Source organism: Protopterus annectens, chromosome 3.part0 (genome assembly GCF_019279795.1).
Source record: "Protopterus annectens isolate FY-2018-M chromosome 3.part0, PAN1.0, whole genome shotgun sequence".
NCBI classification, from domain to species: domain Eukaryota; kingdom Metazoa; phylum Chordata; order Ceratodontiformes; family Protopteridae; genus Protopterus; species Protopterus annectens.
This window is the reverse complement of record NC_056731.1, coordinates 1,280,177,546-1,280,200,588: the sequence shown is the minus strand read 5'-3', so window position 1 is coordinate 1,280,200,588 and position 23,043 is coordinate 1,280,177,546.

Genomic DNA, 23,043 nt, shown 5'->3' with positions numbered 1-23,043 from the left:
AATCAAAAGAACCAAAGGCTTATCAGATTTACTTGGAACAAACGATTTATTGAGTTAGCGCTTTCGGAAACAAACTGTGTTTTCCTTCTTCAGACAAGATACAACCATTTTGCAAAGCTTATAAATAACTAACACATACAATGCCAATTACCTGATTAGTAGAACTAATTAAATAGTTTTAAAGTGACAGATGCAATTCAGTAGATTTTAAACAAGCCAAAGGAATAAACCTTTGGCAAATACACTTAGGTCACAGAATCCTAACTATCAATTCAACCAACATATGAAAATAATAATGCTGTATGTAAATATTAAAAAACACTTAATAAAATTGTTGTTAGACAAATACATTAAAAAAATACTTATTAGACCATTAAAAACAAATCTTCCATGGCACTAATACTTTAACTAAACTGAAGGCTCACATATGAAGTCAGTAAAACTATTATCTGTTTAAAGCCAACTTCTTTAAAAAACATTTTATAGAGACCATTTCATTTAAACCTGGGGGTAAATAAGCAGCAGTAGAAATTTGCCATTTAAGTTCATCAATTTCTAAATTAATCTGCCAAGGCCCTCCTCTAATGTCTGTATTAATTTGTTTTAACACGGAGAACTTAAAAGCGTGGTCAGGAAAATCTGCGATGTGCCTAGCCAAAGCATTGTTTGTATCCCTTTTATTAACAGCATAAATGTGCTCATAAATGCGTGTTCTAAGCTTTCTTTCGGTCTTCCCGATATAGAAAGCTTTACAGGCCTGGCACTTGGCACAATAGACCACTCCCTTAGATTTGCATGAAAATCTACCATTAGATTTATATACCCTCTCTCTTATTTCAAAATGTTGATTCGTGTTAAGGTACCTACACTGTTGACACCTCCCGCATTTAACCATACCTTTACTAGTATTGGGGTGTGAATTAATGGAATATTGCAGCAACTGTTTCAAGTTCTGCCCCCTTCTAAAGGTAATCTTAGGTTTATTGCCAAAAAGTTTAAATAGGGAGGGTCCTCCATAATGAGGGCCCAGCTCTTATAAAGAGTTTGTCTAATGAAAGAGTGGTTAAGGTTGTAGGTAACAACAAAACTTATGTGGTGGCAGTCTTTGGTGTTGCATAAAGAAATATCCCTCTGATGAGTGGGAGAGAAATCCTCAGCCAAAGCTTGAGTTGTACCTAAAAGGGGTGTAAAATAGCCAATCTGCCTTTTAGTGATGACCTCGGTGGAAATACCAGAAACCAGGCTCAGGGGGTATCCTCTCTTGAGAAACATACGTTCAAGTTTAGAGCATTCATCCGTGAAATCTCCCTCATCGGAGATCATTCGGGCTGCCCTGACTAACTGCCCCTTAACTACTGCTCTCTTTTGGTGGTAGGGGTGGCAGCTAGAAAAATGAAGGAAACAGTTGGAATACGTGGGCTTCCTATAGATGGTACTTTTAAATCTTTTTCCACCCACATCCTTATGCAAACTAATGTCAAGAAAATGAATACATTCATTTTGTAAGTTGAATGTAAACTCCAAAAAATTAGTTGAAGCTGAAATCAATTCAATAAATTCTTGAACACCTTCAGTCGCCCTTTCCACAAAATGAACGTATCATCTTGGTACCTTGTGTACCATGCTATGTTTTCTTTAAACACAGCCATTTTAAAAAGGAAGGTGGTCTCCCAATGAGCCATTATGCAGTTGGCAAAACTGCCACCACAGGGGGATCCCATCGCCACCCCTGATTTTTGCAAGAAGATCTCACCCTCAAGCCACATAAAGTTGTTACTCAACACTAAATCTAACAAGGAGGTAACAACATAAATGGTATTATTGTCACATTTCCTTGCAGACATGAAATCCTAATCCACTCAATCCCCAAATCTTGGGGAATCACTGTGTAGAGTTCCTTTACATCTACTGTCAACATTTTGTAATCTTCCTTAAAAGGGATGGTCGCAAGATGGGTTAAAAAACTCCAAGAGTCCTTACATATTTGGAGCTCGCTCTCAACAAGGGGCCTTAGGATGCTATCCACATACTTGGCACAACCATAGGAAATGGACCCACGTCCGTCAACAATAGGTCTAAAAGGGGGGGGGTCAATAATCCACTTGTGGATTTTAGGAATGCCAAATAGGGATGCCATTCTGGGGGCTGGCATAGTCAGAAAATCAAACAACTCCAAATCAATAGCCTTTTCAATAAAAAGCTCATCTAAAGCAGCCCTAAACTTAGCGTAAGCCACATTAACCTCACTAAGACAGACTTGTTGGTAAGGCGAATTTTTGAGATATTCAGTCATACATTCCATATATGTACTGTGATTCATACAAACTAGGCCCCCTCCCTTATCCGGTTTCATAATCCTGATTTTGCAATCAATCAACAGTTTAATAAAATCGCGCTCATTTTGAGTAATGTTATAACAGTGTTTCATAGTTCTTAAACTTGAATCAGCACAAGCCCTAAAATCCAACTCACACGTTTTCTCAAAAGCCAAAATATTAGGGTGCAGAGGTGGATTAAAGGTACTTGAAACACGCAAAAACTTGGCAAGGTGGGGAACGACCCAAAACAGCATTGAGGTTCATTTTGCGTACAAAAAGTTTCAAATCCACAATGGAATTTACTAAGTTCATCCCTGAATCTGGGATGAAGGATAAACCCAAGGCAAAAGAATCAATAATGTCTTGTGGAAAAGTCAGGTCAGAATAATTGTAAATAAAAAAGTCGCCAGCGGAGTTAGCCAGCACTTGGGGTTCCAAAAACCCCTCTACTACTACCTCCTGCGCTGGTTCCTTCGTTTGCATGTGTGTCCTTGTTGGTTGGACACTCTTGGATTGTTCTGCCCATTGCCCTGGTGTAAGTGAAAACCCTGTTGCATGGAGGTCGAGGGCTGGTTGGACTGAGCACAATTGTCTGTGTTTCTATTTAGGTTCCTGTTAACAGCAGCTCGAGTGTTAGCAGCAGGGAAGGTATTAGAATTATTTGCATTGTTCCTGATTCTTTCACTTCATCTGGGCACATTTTCCTCATTGAAACTGTCCAGCTCTTGATCCCCATTCTCACCCGGTGTGTCCTGATCAACATTGTGTGTACTCAGAAAGTTGTTAACCAAAACAGGTGGGGGTGGGGGATAGGCAGTCCCAGAAGAATACTGCTGAGTGTCTCTTAAAATTTTATTTTTCTTGGCAGAAGCCAGCTTGATAATAGTAGCATCAATACTGTTGAAAATCCTCATATATTCATACTTGTAGCGAGGAAAATCAACATTAGATGTGATGTCAAACTCCATTTGTTCTAATTCAGCTCTAAAACTAGCCACCTGAACTTGGTACTGCTTAACCATTCATTTACTAAAATCAAAACCTTGTTTATTAAACAGCTCAATGAGTTCCAAATGGAATTCAGACTGGTTTACCAGCCCAACAGGATAACGCCATTGTCTAAGCCTCTTCGGAATAATTTCTTTCTTAAGGCATTCTTCTAAATAGGAAATTTCTAGCTGCAGCTTTCTGCAGCGAAAAGTTTGTAGTCAAATGCATTAATAGTGTTAGAAAGATTAGAGGCGTGTTATCTGAAAAAAACAGTGGCGTTCGTTGAAACGGTATTACCAAAAAAGTTTTCTTTACCCGACATTTAAAGGGTAAACAAAATATCCTACTACCTCCTTTCTTTAACTGCCTATTCCTAGCAGGTGATATACACCCAGACCCTGGACCTAGTACTACTACTACTAACTCCATCCCCCTAATCACTAGCAGTACCACCGTCCTCAAAAGCCTGAAAATAATCACTCTCAATGCCCAGAGTCTAAGAAATAAAGCAACTCTCTTTCATGCCTGGCTAAACCAGAACCTACCTGACATTGTAGCCATCTCTGAGACTTGGCTAAAACCATACATCTCTGACTCAGAAATCCTACCTCCTGGGTTCCAAGCCCTTAGGTATGACCATTTGAATAGAAAGGGTGGAGGGGTAGCCTTAATATTCTCTAATCTACTCTCCATTATTCCATACCCAAATCCCATTCCTCTGTTCAACAATGCATAACTAGTAATAGGTTTACTAAAAGTGAATAATCATAAAATCATCTGCATCATATCCCTTTATATTCCCCCAGGCAACAACACCACAACTCTAGAAGAAATCCTCCAATAGGCCTCAACTAATATTAACCTAGAGACCTATATATTAGGTGATGCTAACATAGATTGGAACAAAATTAACAACCAGAATCCAGCCATATCTGTCAATCTATTCAACTTTACCCAATTTACAAACTCCATTACTAGACCTAACAAAATCAATCCCCCAGGATTAACTCTGGACTGGATCCTAGTTACCCACCCAAATAACATCTTACACTCAGGCATCCTTCCAGACTCTGTTAGTGACCACCTGCCTGCTTTTATCTACTGAGCAACCCACTCTTCACCTCACCCGCACCAATACATACATGCACATAACCTTACAAACTTAAACCTCGTAACTTTCTCTAACACTCAAACAAACAAACTGGAACAAAGAATCAAAGGAACCAAAGGCTTATCAGATTTACTTGGAACAAACGATTTATTGAGTTAGCGCTTTCGGAAACAAACTGTGTTTTTCCTTCTTCAGACAAGATACAACCATTTTGCAAAGCTTATAAATAACTAACACATACAATGCCAATTACCTGATTAGTAGAACTAATTAAATAGTTTTAAAGTGACAGATGCAATTCAGTAGATTTTAAACAAGCCAAAGGAATAAACCTTTGGCAAATACACTTAGGTCACAGAATCCTAACTATCAATTCAACCAACATATAAAAATAATAATGCTGTATGTAAATATTAAAAAACACTTAATAAAATTGTTGTTAGACAAATCCATTAAAAAATACTTATTAGACCATTAAAAACAAATCTTCCATGGCACTAATACTTTAACTAAACTGAAGGCTCACATATGAAGTCAGTAAAACTATTATCTGTTTAAAGCCAACTTCTTTAGAAAACATTTTATAGAGACCATTTCATTTAAACCTGGGGGTAAATAAGCAGCAGTAGAAATTTGCCATTTAAGTTCATCAATTTCTAAATTAATCTGCCAAGGCCCTCCTCTAATGTCTGTATTAATTTGTTTTAACACGGAGAACTTAAAAGCGTGGTCAGGAAAATCTGCGATGTGCCTAGCCAAAGCATTGTTTGTATCCCTTTTATTAACAGCATAAATGTGCTCATAAATGCGTGTTCTAAGCTTTCTTTCGGTCTTCCCGATATAGAAAGCTTTACAGGCCTGGCACTTGGCACAATAGACCACTCCCTTAGATTTGCACGAAAATCTACCATTAGATTTATATACCCTCTCTCTTATTTCAAAATGTTGATTCGTGTTAAGGTACCTACACTGTTGACACCTCCCGCATTTAACCATACCTTTACTAGTATTGGGGTGTGAATTAATGGAATATTGCAGCAACTGTTTCAAGTTCTGCCCCCTTCTAAAGGTAATCTTAGGTTTATTGCCAAAAAGTTTAAATAGGAGGGGTCCTCCATAATGAGGGCCCAGCTCTTATAAAGAGTTTGTCTAATGAAAGAGTGGTTAAGGTTGTAGGTAACAACAAAACTTATGTGGTGGCAGTCTTTGGTGTTGCATAAAGAAATATCCCTCTGATGAGTGGGAGAGAAATCCTCAGCCAAAGCTTGAGTTGTACCTAAAAGGGGTGTAAAATAGCCAATCTGCCTTTTAGTGATGACCTCGGTGGAAATACCAGAAACCAGGCTCAGGGGGTATCCTCTCTTGAGAAACATACGTTCAAGTTTAGAGCATTCATCCGTGAAATCTCCCTCATCGGAGATCATTCGGGCTGCCCTGACTAACTGCCCCTTAACTACTGCTCTCTTTTGGTGGTAGGGGTGGCAGCTAGAAAAATGAAGGAAACAGTTGGAATACATGGGCTTCCTATAGATGGTACTTTTAAATCTTTTTCCATCCACATCCTTATGCAAACTAATGTCAAGAAAATGAATACATTCATTTTGTAAGTTGAATGTAAACTCCAAAAAATTAGTTGAAGCTGAAATCAATTCAATAAATTCTTGAACACCTTCAGTCGGCCCTTTCCACAAAATGAACGTATCATCTTGGTACCTTGTGTACCATGCTATGTTTTCTTTAAACACAGCCATTTTAAAAAGGAAGGTGGTCTCCCAATGAGCCATTATGCAGTTGGCAAAACTGCCACCACAGGGGGATCCCATCGCCACCCCTGATTTTTGCAAGAAGATCTCACCCTCAAGCCACATAAAGTTGTTACTCAACACTAAATCTAACAAGGAGGTAACAACATGAATGGTATTATTGTCACATTTCCTTGCAGACATGAAATCCCTAATCCACTCAATCCCCAAATCTTGGGGAATCACTGTGTAGAGTTCCTTTACATCTACTGTCAACATTTTGTAATCTTCCTTAAAAGGGATGGTCGCAAGATGGGTTAAAAAACTCCAAGAGTCCTTACATATTTGGAGCTCGCTCTCAACAAGGGGCCTTAGGATGCTATCCACATACTTGGCACAACCATAGGAAATGGACCCACGTCCGTCAACAATAGGTCTAAAAGGGGGGGGGTCAATAATCCGCTTGTGGATTTTAGGAATGCCAAATAGGGATGCCATTCTGGGGGCTGGCATAGTCAGAAAATCAAACAACTCCAAATCAATAGCCTTTTCAATAAAAAGCTCATCTAAAGCAGCCCTAAACTTAGCGTAAGCCACATTAACCTCATTAAGACAGACTTGTTGGTAAGGCGAATTTTTGAGATATTCAGTCATACATTCCATATATGTACTGTGATTCATACAAACTAGGCCCCCTCCCTTATCCGGTTTCATAATCCTGATTTTGCAATCAATCAACAGTTTAATAAAATCGCGCTCATTTTAAGTAATGTTATAACAGTGTTTCATAGTTCTTAAACTTGAATCAGCACAAGCCCTAAAATCCAACTCACACGTTTTCTCAAAAGCCAAAATATTAGGGTGCAGAGGTGGGTTAAAGGTGCTTGAAACACGCAAAAACTTGGCAAGGGAGGGGGACGGACCCAAAACAGCATTGAGGTTCATTTTGCGTACAAAAAGTTTCAAATCCACAATGGAATTTACTAAGTTCATCCCTGAATCTGGGACGAAGGATAAACCCAAGGCAAAAGAATCAATAATGTCTTGTGGAAAAGTCAGGTCAGAATAATTGTAAATAAAAAAGTCGCCAGCGGAGTTAGCCAGCACTTGGGGTTCCAAAAACCCCTCTACTACTACCTCCTGCGCTGGTTCCTTCATTTGCATGTGTGTCCTTGTTGGTTGGACACTCTCGGATTGTTCTGCCCATTGCCCTGGTGTAAGTGAAAACCCTGTTGCATGGAGGTCGAGGGCTGGTTGGACTGAGCACAATTGTCTGTGTTTCTATTTAGGTTCCTGTTAACAGCAGCTCGAGTGTTAGCAGCAGGGAAGGTATTAGAATTATTTGCATTGTTCCTGATTCTTTCACTTCGTCTGGGCACATTTTCCTCATTGAAACTGTCCAGCTCTTGATCCCCATTCTCACCCGGTGTGTCCTGATCAACATTGTGTGTACTCAGAAAGTTGTTAACCAAAACAGGTGGGGGTGGGGGATAGGCAGTCCCAGAAGAATACTGCTGAGTGTCTCTTAAAATTTTCTTTTTCTTGGCAGAAGCCAGCTTGATAATAGTAGCATCAATACTGTTGAAAATCCTCATATATTCATACTTGTAGCGAGGAAAATCAACATTAGATGTGATGTCAAACTCCATTTGTTCTAATTCAGCTCTAAAACTAGCCACCTGAACTTGGTACTGCTTAACCATTCATTTACTAAAATCAAAACCTTGTTTATTAAACAGCTCAATGAGTTCCAAATGGAATTCAGACTGGTTTACCAGCCCAACAGGATAACGCCATTGTCTAAGCCTCTTCGGAATAATTTCTTTCTTAAGGCATTCTTCTAAATAGGAAATTTCTAGCTGCAGCTTTCTGCAGCGAAAAAGTTTGTAGTCAAATGCATTAATAGTGTTAGAAAGATTAGAGGGCGTGTTATCTGAAAAAACAGTGGCGTTCGTTGAAACGGTATTACCAAAAAAGTTTTCTTTACCCGACATTTAAAGGGTAAACGAAATATCCTACTACCTCCTTTCTTTAACTGCCTATTCCTAGCAGGTGATATACACCCAGACCCTGGACCTAGTACTACTACTACTAACTCCATCCCCCTAATCACTAGCAGTACCACCGTCCTCAAAAGCCTGAAAATAATCACTCTCAATGCCCAGAGTCTAAGAAATAAAGCAACTCTCTTTCATGCCTGGCTAAACCAGAACCTACCTGACATTGTAGCCATCTCTGAGACTTGGCTAAAACCATACATCTCTGACTCAGAAATCCTACCTCCTGGGTTCCAAGCCCTTAGGTATGACCATTTGAATAGAAAGGGTGGAGGGGTAGCCTTAATATTCTCTAATCTACTCTCCATTATTCCATACCCAAATCCCATTCCTCTGTTCAACAATGCATAACTAGTAATAGGTTTACTAAAAGTGAATAATCATAAAAGCATCTGCATCATATCCCTTTATATTCCCCCAGGCAACAACACCACAACTCTAGAAGAAATCCTCCAATGGGCCTCAACTAATATTAACCTAGAGACCTATATATTAGGTGATGCTAACATAGATTGGAACAAAATTAACAACCAGAATCCAGCCATATCTGTCAATCTATTCAACTTTACCCAATTTACAAACTCCATTACTAGACCTAACAAAATCAATCCCCCAGGATCAACTCTGGACTGGATCCTAGTTACCCACCCAAATAACATCTTACACTCAGGCATCCTTCCAGACTCTGTTAGTGACCACCTGCCTGCTTTTATCTACTGAGCAACCCACTCTTCACCTCACCCACATCATTACATACATGCACATAACCTTACAAACTTAAACCTCATAACTTTCTCTAACACTCAAACAAACAAACTGGAACACTCTAAAAACACTTCCTCTAGACAATGTTGTTGATTACTTTAACTCAACTTTCCTAAATGTACTCAGTTCCCTAGTCCCTAGTAAGAATAAAATCCATCTCTGCCCCATGGTTAACTAAGGAAAACAAAAACCTATGCAACAAAGAGATAATGCTGGAAACTTTATCAGCACAATAAACAGACTGAAACCCTTCTTAAATATAAGCAACTCTGCAACCTTACTAAAAGACTTATAATCAAAGACAAACAATCCCACTATTTGAAACTCCAAGCCAACCACTCCAAAAACCCCAAACAATTCTGGAACTCCATTAACTCACTTCTCAACCCAGGTACCAAAAACAACCTCTTCCCTGACACTACTAAGTCTGATCCAGAAATTGCCCCTCTAGTTAACTCCTTCTTTACTAATTCTATAGCTGAACTAAGACCTTCCCAAATAATAACCCATCCACACAGGTCAGTCACTCCTCCCCAGCCTCTAAACCCAGCTCACCTCCATCTTTTGAACTTAAACCTATTTCTACCTCCTACATAAAAAAAACTTCTCTGCAAACTAAAACCATGCTCCAGTGCCCCAGATAATATCCCATCTCACTTCCTAAAAATCGCTGCAGACAGAATCACCCTCCCCATTAGCATCCTAATCAACAGATCCATACAGGAATCTTATGTCCCCAAGCTGTGGTGTGCTGCCTTTATACATCCTCTCCACAAAGGTGGCATAAATAATAATACCTCTAGCTTTCGCACCATAGCCATCCTCTCCCCAATATCAAAAATATTTGTAAAATGCATTCACATCCAACTCATGCCTTTCCTAACCAAAAACCACCTTATGTCTCAAACTCAGCATGGTTTCTGTCCTGGCCATAGCATTATAACTGCTCTTATCTCATTCCTAGATATAGTCAACCATGCCCGTGACTCTGGAAAAATAGTATCTACAGTACGATTAGATCTCTCCAAGGCTTTTGATACAGTCTCCCATACTCATCTCCTAAGCCACCTTGCTAACCTTAACCTCTCTCACAATACCCTATCCTGGTTCTCAAGTTACCTATCTGACAGATCTCAAGCTGTAAAATGGAGAAAACGCACCTCAAACTTCCTTCCCACCCCCACTGGGGTTCCCCAAGGAGCCATTCTTGGCCCAATGCTGTTTGACATCTTTATCAATGATTTCCACTCTGCCATCCGAAATACCAAAATTGTACAATATGCAGATGACTCCACTTTAATCTGCTGTGCCACGAACCTGCCTGAACTTCAAAAAAACACTCAAACTGCCTTCTCCACCACTGAGAACTGGATGCTACAAAACCCCCTATCTCTAAATGCTAACAAATCCAAAATATTACTTTTCTCACCCTCTAAATCCTCCCCTCTTGATAAAAATTCTTTCCAAATTAGAAGCCATAACAATTCAACCATAGAAATTATTCCCTTCGCCAAACTACTTGGGGTAACTATAGATGAACACCTAAAATTTGGCACCCATCTTCAACTAAACATTAAGAAAACACATCAAAAATGTGTCTTGCTAGACAGAAACATCCACTATCTCTCTCCTTCTACTAGACAAACTCTCGCCACTATCTGTCTTCTTCCCTCACTAATGTATGGTGCTCCTCTACTAACTAACTTATCTGCCTCCATCTCTTCCAAAATGGAAAGTTGTTATAATAAAATTTCAAAATTTGCCATCAAAGCCAAATACTCCTCCCACCATTGCTCTGCCCTCCATTTACTAAACTGGCTAGAACTTCCCAACTATCTAAACTATCTCCAACTTACTACTGCCCACAGGCTATTATTTAACCCTACTAAATGTCCTGCACTATCCAACATCCTACAACCATACACCTCTCACCAGCCACTTAGATCTGCTCACCTAAACCTAATCACTGTCTACAAACCAAACCGCCCTGCTGGACAGCTTCTCCTGTTTTTTGCCTTAGCCAAAAAATGGAATTCTCTCCCTCCTTCATTAAGAACCACAGAAAACTTTGACAACTTCAAATCCCAACTCCATTCCCACCTCTCCTCCAATTGGAAGTGCAATTGCACTTTCCCCACCTAGCCTTCTTTTCTCTCTACTCTAAATTGTATTTCTATACTCCTTCTATTTCTAAACGCCTAAGCTCCCCCTGGATACTAGTTAATCTAACAATGTTATCTTGTATGCATAATGTAACTATTGTAAATAGTCTACTTTCCCTTTTCTCCCCTCCCTAATATTGTACTTATACTGCCACCACAAGACTCAGATACTATGTAACCACTGAAATACTCAGGTCATCACATGACTCAGCTGCTATGTAACCAATGTACCACATTATGTCTCTGATTTTCAGTGTAATTGTATCTTGAGATCTTATTTTAATTTGTTGTATCTTAATGTTTACTATGTAATGTGAAGCTTTTCTCCCTGGGCCTCCACTGAAAACGGGCTCCTGAGCCCAGTGGACCTCCCTGGTCATCAAACTGAAATAAATAAATAAATATTTTTTTTTCTTGATGCATATCATACAACATACTTTCTTTTTCTATGAACTTTTCACTATTACTTGTTATATTTCCAAATATTTGATCACTCACTTTCTTATATGCATCAAAAGCATGCAAACATTTTAAGTTTCACCATCTTAGTACTTCTTTTTTTATATTTTTCTTTCAAACTAATCCAGCAACTCATCCAATTTTATAAAATCCGCTCATAAGTATGTGATCATTCCATAATTGTAATATATTGGCCTTTGCTTCTTCATTTAATTCTGACTCATTAATTCTTTATACTCCTTTACCTATCTTTATATAATTTCTCTTTTCATGTGTTTCTAACCATATAGCCAAATGATCAGAAAACCCTGTGATTTTGTACCTTTGACACAATACGCTTAAACTGTTTGAGACTGTAAAATAATAAATTTCTGTCCTTAAATTAATTATTTTATACATCCATTTTTCATTTTTCCATAAGTACATATTGTTGTCAAAAATTATTTTAAAACCTGCTCTCTCTTTTTGTCTATGTCTTAAGTCACAAAGTCCCCTATTAAAATTATTTGAATATTTATACATACATAATCCTTTATTTTTCTAAACATAACTTCTCTTTGTTTCTGAAATGTATATGCATAAAGTGCGCTCACCCTTTTGTCTATAACTATTATTCTTCCAATAAGTACTATTGTATAATCGAAAATGTCTAGCCAATCTTTGCATAAAATTAATATACCAGAACATTTTACACTGACTAAATTCCACAGTACTTCACCTTTCCATACTCCATTTACTTGTTCTCTGTCTTCATCCGTTGTTTATTTTAATATCAGTAAGTGCTATAATATCCAAATCTAATGTCATACACCATTCTAATACTGTTAGTCTACGATGAATATTCTTTATTAACACTGATGGCTAGGATTCTCAGTTTAATGTATGGATTTAATTTTTATACTTTTCCATTTTATTTCTTTCTTGAGGTGCATTTCTGAGCTTTCGTTTTCTATCCTTTAACCTTTTACCTATAGATCTTCTTTTATTCCTTACTTTTTTCAACTTACTATCTCCTTCATCATTAGAATTACATGTTACCTCTTCCTCATCTTTTTCCATATCATTTACTACATTTATTTTTTCTCTCACATTCATTGTTACTTCATTTTCATCAGTTTGTTCATTTTGCATTTCATCTACTGTGTCTAAAACAATTTTCTCTTGCGTGAACACTGTACCTTGTGTATGTTCTTCTAACTCTGTACAATCCATCCAGGAATGGCGTGTCTTTTCACATTTTATACATTTCTATTCACATTTTTTGGCTTCATGTCCCACTTTTCCACATATAAAACATTTTCTCTTGTCGCAATTATTAATCAAGTGATCATTCTTACCACATAAAATACATGTCTTAGGCTGTCCCCAGTATCTCACAATTTTCCTGTTCCCTACAAAATTATTAATATTAGGTAAATACACATTTTTTTCTTCTTGAATTTTCAATATTACTCCACATTCTCACCCCCCTGTCAACAGACCTTTATTATCATACATTTTTGTAATATGCAAAACATCTTTACACATAGCTTTTAAATAATCTTTCAAGTCATTTATTTCAACTTCAGTTCTGAATTGTACAAATATTTTCTTTTTTGCTTCTCTATTGAAAGCCCGAATTACATACAAGTTCCATAGGTTAGTGTCTTGCCTTTTATCATACTGTTCCAAAAATTTCTCCATACACTGAGCCTCTTCGAAATAAATGTCAAAGTGTGTATCCTTTTTAATACAAATAAAGGCTCTTACCTCTCTGGGTTTTATCCTCAGTGGTGCTGTGACACTGTCCCATTCCTCATACCTGTCCAGTTCCTTTTCTTCCTTACTGCGTATTCTCACACAAAATGTTTTTTGGTTTCTGCTTTATTTCCTCCACTTCTTTCACCTTCTCTTACTGTCTGAGCATACAATTTCTTCTCTTCCTTCTTTTCTTGCATATTATCATCTCACAGAATTCTCTACATTATCTCTCCCCAGGATGCTGCCTTATCACTCTCCAGTTCACTTTGGTCCACTAATTCTTTTAAATAAACATCCAGCAACCCTCCTGATTGGAGGGTTGTAATAACATATTATGATGCCAAAATATCTGTAGCAAAGAAAGTTTGCTGAAAAATTTCCTCTGAATCTGCCATAGTACAATCCTCTGCTCATATTTCACCTTTTCTGGCCTCCATTACTTCACCACTACCAACCTCCTCCTTCCCCGCATTCTCCGAGTCATTCTCCAAAACACTGGCTTCCAGAGCTGTTAAATTAACAGCACATTCATTCTCCTTGCCAGCAATCTTGCTCTCCTTCTCCTCCATGCTTCCTGGTTCTCTGAACTGTCTTTATGCTCAGAATGGAAGGCAGAAAGTGCCACACCAAATTGTGTCCCTGTACAATCATCCATATGAGGAGGAGAAGTTCCCCAATGCACTGGCCGAATTTCCCCTAGTATATATAAGTACCACCTTATCTCTATCCTGAAAAGAGGCCACTAGTCTACTGGGACTAACCCAGTAAATGAAGGATAAATAAATAAATAAATAAAAATGGTGAAGATTCTGAGATTGATTTTATAGAGGAACTTATGGTGAAAATGGACTGTGTCGCTCTATAGTTATCTTGTAAAAGCATCCTGTGGAATGACTAATAGAAGAAATCTAGATATCACATACTGTGTGTGAATAGTTAAGCATATCATATGAAAATGAAATGCCTTACTATAAATTACTTGCTTATTTATTTTTTTTTGTTAGCCTTTGTTGACCAGATTAGTCCCACTAGAGCAATGGCATCTCTTCAAGGTAGACCTGAAGTGGTATTCAGTATGAATAGAGCATCAGGGCATTTCCACAGCTCTTGACAGTAAGTTGATTTGTATCTTTTATAAATACCCTGGGTTAGCATCTCATCCAAAGGTTGTTGTGTGATCAGGAGTACAGTACAGCCAAGGTTGTACTGCAACATCACTGACAGAAAATTAATCAAATTACTTTATACAGGAAGAGAACCTACAGGCTTCTGATCTTACAACTTGTCTATCATGGCAGCATGCTTCCTGTTGAGCTACAGTTCTCCTGAATGTGTCTGTAAATTATTAGGACATATCTCATGACTTTGTTTGAGCAGTCACAGCCATGTAATGTAACTGTGTGCATCATCTTGTGTAATGTCTTATATCTGGTCATGGATGTTATGTTAACTCATTTCCTCCAATGGAGCTCTGAAAATTTGCACTGTATTTTTCAATGGGCGGAGCCTAATCTTTTTTATAACAGTTAAATTATGTCCTAAAATTTCAAACAAATGTTCATAGCTCTGGAATCATAGGTGTTACTAAAGAAATGTAAATGGCAACATCTTCAGCACAAACTATTTGTATAATGGTAGCATTCTTTAGGTTCTAGGTCTTAAATTGGATTTTGCATCCCTGTCAGAAGCTCAAGTTTTCAGAAACTCAAAACTGATATGGTCGAGACCATATGGTCAATTTTTTGAAAACTCAAAGTTTTTGAATGAAAATCAAGGTACAATGAGTATCGGGGAATTTACCCTTTTTCCCATGGTAGTGCAATCTCAGAGTTGGTATATATAATATGCAGGGTGTTGAGAGGTGCAGTGATGCTCGCCCCCCCTGCAAAAACATAGAAAAAAGGTAGATTTTTTGTTGTTTTTGAAGTTCAAGTTTTTGGAAACTCGATCTTATCATCTTGACAATATAAATTTCAAGTTTCTGAAAACTCAAGCTTCTGACATATACCTGGATTTTATAAAGCATAGTAAACACTAACAATTAACTCTAATATTTTGTAAACAGCTTACAATATCTCAACAATCACTCAAGTTACACATACACTGTTGGCAGTGTTTTGTAAATCCAGCAGAGAGTTTGTATGTGAGGCTAAGCAGTTCCGTCTGTGCTACTTGTTTGTCAGTATTTTTAGAAAAACATGAAATTTATGACAATATAAACAGATATTATATAAATTAAAATTAATATCTTTTTACCTGCACTAGACAGGAGTCAACTATCAAATATGTTGTGTTTGCCACTATGTAAACATTAAGATGAAATATTTTAATGCTTTGTATGTTGCATGGTTTTGAAATTACCAATGCAAATATTAACAAGCAATATTTGACACTTGGAGGCATCAGTAGGATGTAACTGCAGAGGCACCTGGAGGTGTCAATCGGCTGTAATGAGTTAACAGTAATCTATATGGCTACCAAGTCAGAGATTCTGCCACAAGAACTTCAACTGTTCTTGACCAAAAGCATCTGCTAGTAAACAGAATGTTAGTACATATAAATATAGGATGCTGCCTTGGAATTAATTCTTAAGTAGCTTTATGCAAACAGTAATATCCAACAGGGTATGTGTGTGTTACTGTGGAAATAATGCCCATCCAGATGTGTTCTGAGGCCTGAAGCCACATGCAGAGGGCCTCTACATTCCCTGGAAGGGTGTTATTTCCACAATAACACACACCCTGGAGGGCATTATTACAGTTGGAGAACTGGGTGTCAGTAAAATTATTTTCTATTTGTTTTTGTGTTTTGGGGTTTGTTTGTTTTTTTGATATTACATACATATATTTGTATATTTTAATTTAAAATAGTTTCTCTGCTTAATGAATCAAACTTGTTTTACTATATTTGTTTTTGCTGGAGAAAGTATTTTACATGAGAAATATGATATGTAAGTATTTAATGTCTAGACATACACACACATACATATTCATAAGCACAAAAATGCAGATTCACACACATACATGTAGAAAAACACACACATTCAAATACACAAACCTACACATGTACGTATATATATTGTAAATGCACACAAATAGGCACTTTATTTGTTATTCTGATTTCTGCTTGTAAACAAATAAATGAAACGCCCCCCCACACACACACACATATACACACAAACAGAATGCAAACATTGTAACTCTTTGCACCACACCCCCACCCCACCCCCTTTACCGTCTGTGGTTTTGCATTCACTGAGGGTTAAGATCAGTCAAAAAACCCTATTATTATTAGTTTCACAATTCTTAATGTTTAACAAATTGATGCGGATGGACTGTCTGTCACAGATAGTATTCCCATCTAGCTATCTCTCTTTCACTCACTCTCATGTGTGAACTCACACATGCACATAAGTTCACACACTCACACAAACACACACACACACACACATACAAGATGTTCTCTTTGTTTTTCTTTTATTTAGTTTTTCTTTTCATTGTATGTCACTAATCACATTTTATTGCATATTCATGCTGCTCATCGCACGTATATGTATAAACATGGCTTTGTGGATAGCAACAGTGCTGCCTCTAGGAAACCATGCAGATCAGCACAGTCACATAACAAGAAGCACTCGAGTTTGTTTACAAGCAAACCTGCTCAGCGAGATTGCATGGACAGCCACAATGACTACAAGGAGTGAAAATCTGGGCAATAACAACAGCATTAACGCAGTAAAGAAAAGTGTACTGAGTGCAATGTACACTACAGCAATTATTTGAAGAATGAGACAGATGTGTACAACTGTAATGATTGTCAGTATTCTATAAGGGGAATTCACTACCCCTTCCCCAAAAATGACAATTTTTGGAGGGGTTAAGAGGGACAAGTGTTAAATCCAGAGATGAAATCAGGTGCAATCCTGCCTAATTGAGAGGTCTGCATGACACATAAGCCACAATCCACACCTGCAAAAATCAAACCCATGTCATCAATGTTGTCACTGAACTGTGTATTTACTGGGTGCAACACAGGCATATCATATGTATGTCTAGTAGAACAACTTGAAGGGAAGTCTGCACTGTGAGATCCTAATGGGTGCGCATCCTGAAGAATACTTCTGTATGGCTGACAAGATGTGTGGGAGCTCACTTTGACAAATGTGATACATTTGACTAAAGCATCCCTGGCTGACATAAGTATCGGCTATATGGAAAACAATGCTTACAAACAAAACACTATTATGAGTGAATCCCCTACACACAGGTGTGTATTGCATGCATGCGCCACAAGTAATACCAATGGATATTATCTGAAGCCTCTGCAACTGATGTGTGAATTAAGAAGTGATCCATTAGAATGAATGGTGCAGCAGAATGTAAAACTGATGGCAATGCATTAACTATGCCCATGTACACAGAAATTGCAGCAGTGTAAAGTCTAGTGTCAATGAGTGAGTAAGCTGTCACTGTGATATTGTGCACATACCAAACAATATATGGAGAACTCTCTATAAGTACATGACAATGCTCAGTACATGTGCCACATGATCACTGTCCTCCTGACACTGCCAGTGAAAATGTTCTACTGCCATGAAATCCTGACATACATGCATGTGTGTTCATGCAAACTATCAAGTGGTAATACTGATGTGATGTAGTGGTACGTGCATGATGCAGTGCAGTCACACTACAGCTGTACCTATGCTACAACTGGACTTCAGCTGTACACCATCTCCATATATAAAGTTTAGTCAGAATCACATGTGATACAGTTGAACTGTTTACACAGTCATACAGCCTATTTTACATCGTTACATCAGTTGTACATCATATGACTATATGTCTATCCATTGAAATGTGCATATGAGGGCCCTGACACCATATGTCTGCACATGAAAACCAAGGTGGATGCAGCTCAAGCAAAACAGTTAATTACATAAATACTGACAGTCACACAATAATGCTGGGGAGCACCTGTTTAATCTTTGTGAATAAAAACACAATACTAGAAACAATGAATTCCCCAAGGTTGCAAGTGAATCTCAGCATGTCATATGGTTGTCTGTATAACAGTATAACAGCATTACAACATGTGGATGATTCCAGGCATATGTACCCATGTGGATGATTCCAGTCATATGTACCCATGTAATAAGTATGATGCAATATTACTGCATGTCAGATGTTTCCAAATGCTATGTATACCCATGAACACCTGTGCGATACTGCATCTGTCACTGTGATGGCTGCATGACAACTGTGTAGAATGTTGATATACTGCAGTACAAGAACAGATGCCTTAGTAAGGCAACGATATTCATTTATTTTATTTATTTATTTATTTTACATTTGTTTACTGGGAAAGTCCGATTGGATGCAGGTCCTTTTTCTGGGAAGGCCCGGAGAGAAAAGCTCCACGTTTGCTTAATAAATCATAGAACAAGGTACACTAATAATATGACAGAATACAGAAATAATCCAAACGAATATCAAGTAATACAAAAATAATGCAAAAGAGTACAATGTCATGCAAAAGACAGAGAAAGATTGCAATTACATGAAGAAGTAATAGTAGTTTGCAACCAGCAATGTCATGGATTACAATTTCATGTACTGGAAAAAACTGCGAGGTTAAAATAATTCAATATAATTTTGATCTGTGATGTAAGCAAACCAGTTGGATATAGAAAGAGTATATAAATCACAGCTGGAGATAGAGACAATACATAAATCATTGCACAGGAGATTTAGTTGCTTGTGAATATAATACAGTAGTAGCCAGTTCCAGTTTTAGAGGTTTGGTGAAGACATTCATGAGGAGTCGCTAGCTTCTGAGGAAGGGAAATTGGGCTGTCATGTAGGGTTACAGGAACAGAGCCAGGACTTTAAAAGATGTTTTCAGTAGCATTTTCAATTGTGGGATTGAGCAGTTGGAAATAAGAGAGCTTGGGAGTTTATTCCATAATTTGGAAATGTATGAAAATACTGATTCACCGGCTGCGTTGTTTGCTTTGGATACATGTAGGAGGGATTTGTTGGAAGAGCAGAGATAGCTAGAGGAGTTGTATGGCTGTAAGAGGTTATGGAGAGCAGGAATTTTATCAGGGTTAGGAGGATTTTGTGAGTGAAGTTAAGTTGATTAAAGTGCAGTAGTTGCGGAAGTTCGAGCCGGTTTAGTTGTATAATTGATGTGAAGTGATGGGATCTATATGAGGCACCAGTTGCAAATTTGTCTATCTTATTGTAGCAAGATTCATGTTTGGCAAGGTCAGTTTTACAGAGGTTGGTAAGTACTGGGTAAGCATATAAGAGAGTAAATAGGAGGTGTGTTCGGGCAATAGTGGATTTAGTATTATTGGTTAGGAATTGTTCCTACAGAGGAGACCAAGTTTCTTGTGGATGTTTTTAATGGTTTGGGCAGTATATATATCAAACTTCAAATTGTTATCTATTTCAACACCTAGCAGTTTTGTGTGGGTTGAAGGGGTAATGATGGTTTTGTTTTTGGATACGATACTGAAAGGTGGGGAGGGGGTTTTGTCTGGATGGAAGAGGACAAGTTTTGTTTTGTTTGGGTTAAGGATGAGGTGGGAGTTAGTGAAAGATTCCTTGATGTGTTTGTGGAGTGTTTGAAGAGAGAAGGCTGAGCATATAAGAGTTGAATCATCAGCATATTGGATTATTGTGATGTGAGGTGTGGAGTTATGGAGTTGATTGTTAATGATAGAGAAAGGGCCCCAGGATGGAACCATGGGGGACTTCTATGCTAACTGGAAGAAGGGGGGATAATTGTTGCTGCCATAGGATGGCTTGTTGATGACCTGCAAGGTAATTTTGGAACCAGGAGATGGATGAGGTACAGAGGTTTAGGGAGGAGAGGATATTGATTAATTTTGGGTGGTTAACCATATCAAAGGCCTTGGATAGGTCTAGGAAAATAGCAGATACATATTGTCCATTATTCCTATAATGGTTCGCTGTGCTGGTAAAGGACATCAGGGCTGTGGAGGTACTATGAGAGTGGCAAAAGCCATGTTGCGGATTTGTTAACAATTTTTCTTTGTAAAGGTAATCCATGAGTTGGGTATGGATGACTCTCGAGAATTTTAGATGGGGAGATAAGATGGCAATGGGGTGGTAGTTTGTTAACTCAGTGGAGTTACCTCCTTTGTGTAGAGGTATAATGTGAGACATTTTCCAAATAGTGGGGATCAAGCTCTCAGTGATTGATCTATTTATAAGAATGGCTACTGGGTAGGCTATTCCTTCTGCTGCATTTTGAAGGAATTCAGCAGGGAGGTTATCTGCTGCTAGGGTATTTGGTTTAAACCTTTTGAGTAGTTTTTTTATTGTGTTTACAGAGACTGGTCTGAATGAAAACAGGTTGGTGGAGGTTTGAGAGTGGGTAGTATGTTGGTGTGTGACAGGAGTGTAGTCATCAGTAGAGGACTGAGAGTTTGTGAGGGCTTGGATTGACTCTGTAAAGTAAGTATGAAACTGGGTTGCTACATCGTCTGTGTTGTTAGGAGTTGGCACAGTGGGAGTAGCTGATTTACCTGAGTGTAGTATGTTGTTAACTGCAACCCAGAAGTTTTGTGGATTGTTTTGGTATTTTAGTTGAATATTTCGGTAGTAGATGGTTTTATCACATTTCACTAGTTTTTGGCTTTGTTACGTAATTCACGATATATTTGCTTTGTTAAGTGGGATCTATTTTTATGAAATTGTTCCCAGGCCTTATCCCGAGCCTTAAGTAGAGAACTACATTCTTTACTTAGTCGGGGACCATAGTTTGATTTACCTCTGTTGTTTCTGGGTGGTGCATGGTGGTTGAGGATGTTTAAGAAGGAGGAGTTGAAGAAGTTAACTGCTTCATCTAAGGTAGCTGTCTGAGAGTTTCCCAGTTGCAGCTTTTTAGGGAGGAAATTGCTGGCATTGAAATTCCTTGTATCTCTGATTTGATGGTAGGTGGCTTGGTTAATGGGTTTTAGCACAAAGGAGAAAAGTTGTCTGGTGGTCACTTAGGTTGTCAAGGAGATAACCTGAGTGTGTCATTTGGGTTGGGTTGTTGACTAAGGTCCAGTCTAATATGGATTGTAAACTGGAAGTTTTGTCTGTCCTAGTAGGAAATGTGATTACTTAACTACCAGTTCTAAAGTAAAAAATAACCACAAAAAGAAGGAGCCTTCTCAGATGTTTAATAAAAACTAAACGTCCAAATCAGATACAGTCCCTGCACAAACAATGGCTGTACAAATGCTGAAATACACCATAAAATATCCTTCGCAGATTGTTAGAATGAACACAGCATAACACCATCAAATATTCTGTCCAAATTGTCAGAACAAACGCAGCATAGCACCATGAATTTTGTAGTATAAACTTAAAACAGCAACACACCACTATAACTCCTGTAGCGCCTCGGCTTTTCAGCCTTCACAGAATATGCTTCTTCTCCTGCCCCTACCCTATGTGATTAGTTGGGTAACCCTGTGTAGGTTCATATGTGATGTTGGATTTGAAGAAGAGCATGTTAGCCAGTCAATGTTGAAATCCTCTAAGAAGATTGTTTCTTGAGGAAGGGAATTCGATGCCCAGTGTAGTATGCATGCGAGTGTGGGAATATTATTCTCTGGTGGAATGCATCCACCTAGGATGTTTATGCTCATAGTAGCATCCAATGTCAACAGTCCTCAGGAGGCATATTACTAAAGCTGTTATGGTAGGAACATATAACCAGCAGCAGCTGCCATCAGAATGGTAGCTCAAATCACAGATTGGAACACACTGCTGTAGGAATATAGAATATCCACACCACAACATAGCACATGTGGATGACAAAAGCATTGACATGTGCAATGTTCAGAGGGTCATTGGACATTACTAGACTACCAGCCAACAGCACATAAAGTCCTAGCCATTATAATACCATTTAAACACAAGTCACTATATGTATGTGATGGAAGATAGTAGACACATATGTAATTTTTTTTTTTGAGGGAAGGGACCTAAGAATGTTAAGATCAGGTAGGTAGGGAAAGTGAGGAAGCATGTGCAGACAAACAGGATAACAAGATAGACACAGGAATGATGATGGACACAAGAGGCTGGGGACACCATGACTGGGGATAGGTAGGTGACAATTGGAGGCACATGCCTGTAAAGCATGGGAACAGAGAGAATCCAGTCCTTACTCTCAGAATTGTCATCACTGTGCCCTTCCTCAGTTCCCTGTGAGACTGCTTGATGTTGGATTCTCTTTTCTAATTTAATGAGCAACCTCTGCAGCCGGCTGATGTGGGCACCAAAGCAAGTTTCTATAACATCACACATCATCCCTGGCAGCTGCTGGTGGGGGACATAATCACTGCCTCCACCAATACTCCTGGAGGTACCAAGGAACCAGCAGCCAGGGCACTGCTACCTGATGTGAATGGGCCAGGTAGCACTGGAGTTGTGGAGGCAGTACTGCCAGTTTGCATCTCAGAAGTGCTAGGTGTTGGTGCAACAACCAGTGGAGGGTTGTCAGGCTGAGCTACAATGGTTGGCCTACCTTTCTATGCTGAAGAGCATTTGGTTTGTTGTCAAGAAAGTATAACATCAGAACGGTGTGATTCCAGGTAACCCACAAAAAAAAAAAAGATATATATATATATATATATATATATATAGAGAGAGAGAGAGAAAGAGAGACAGA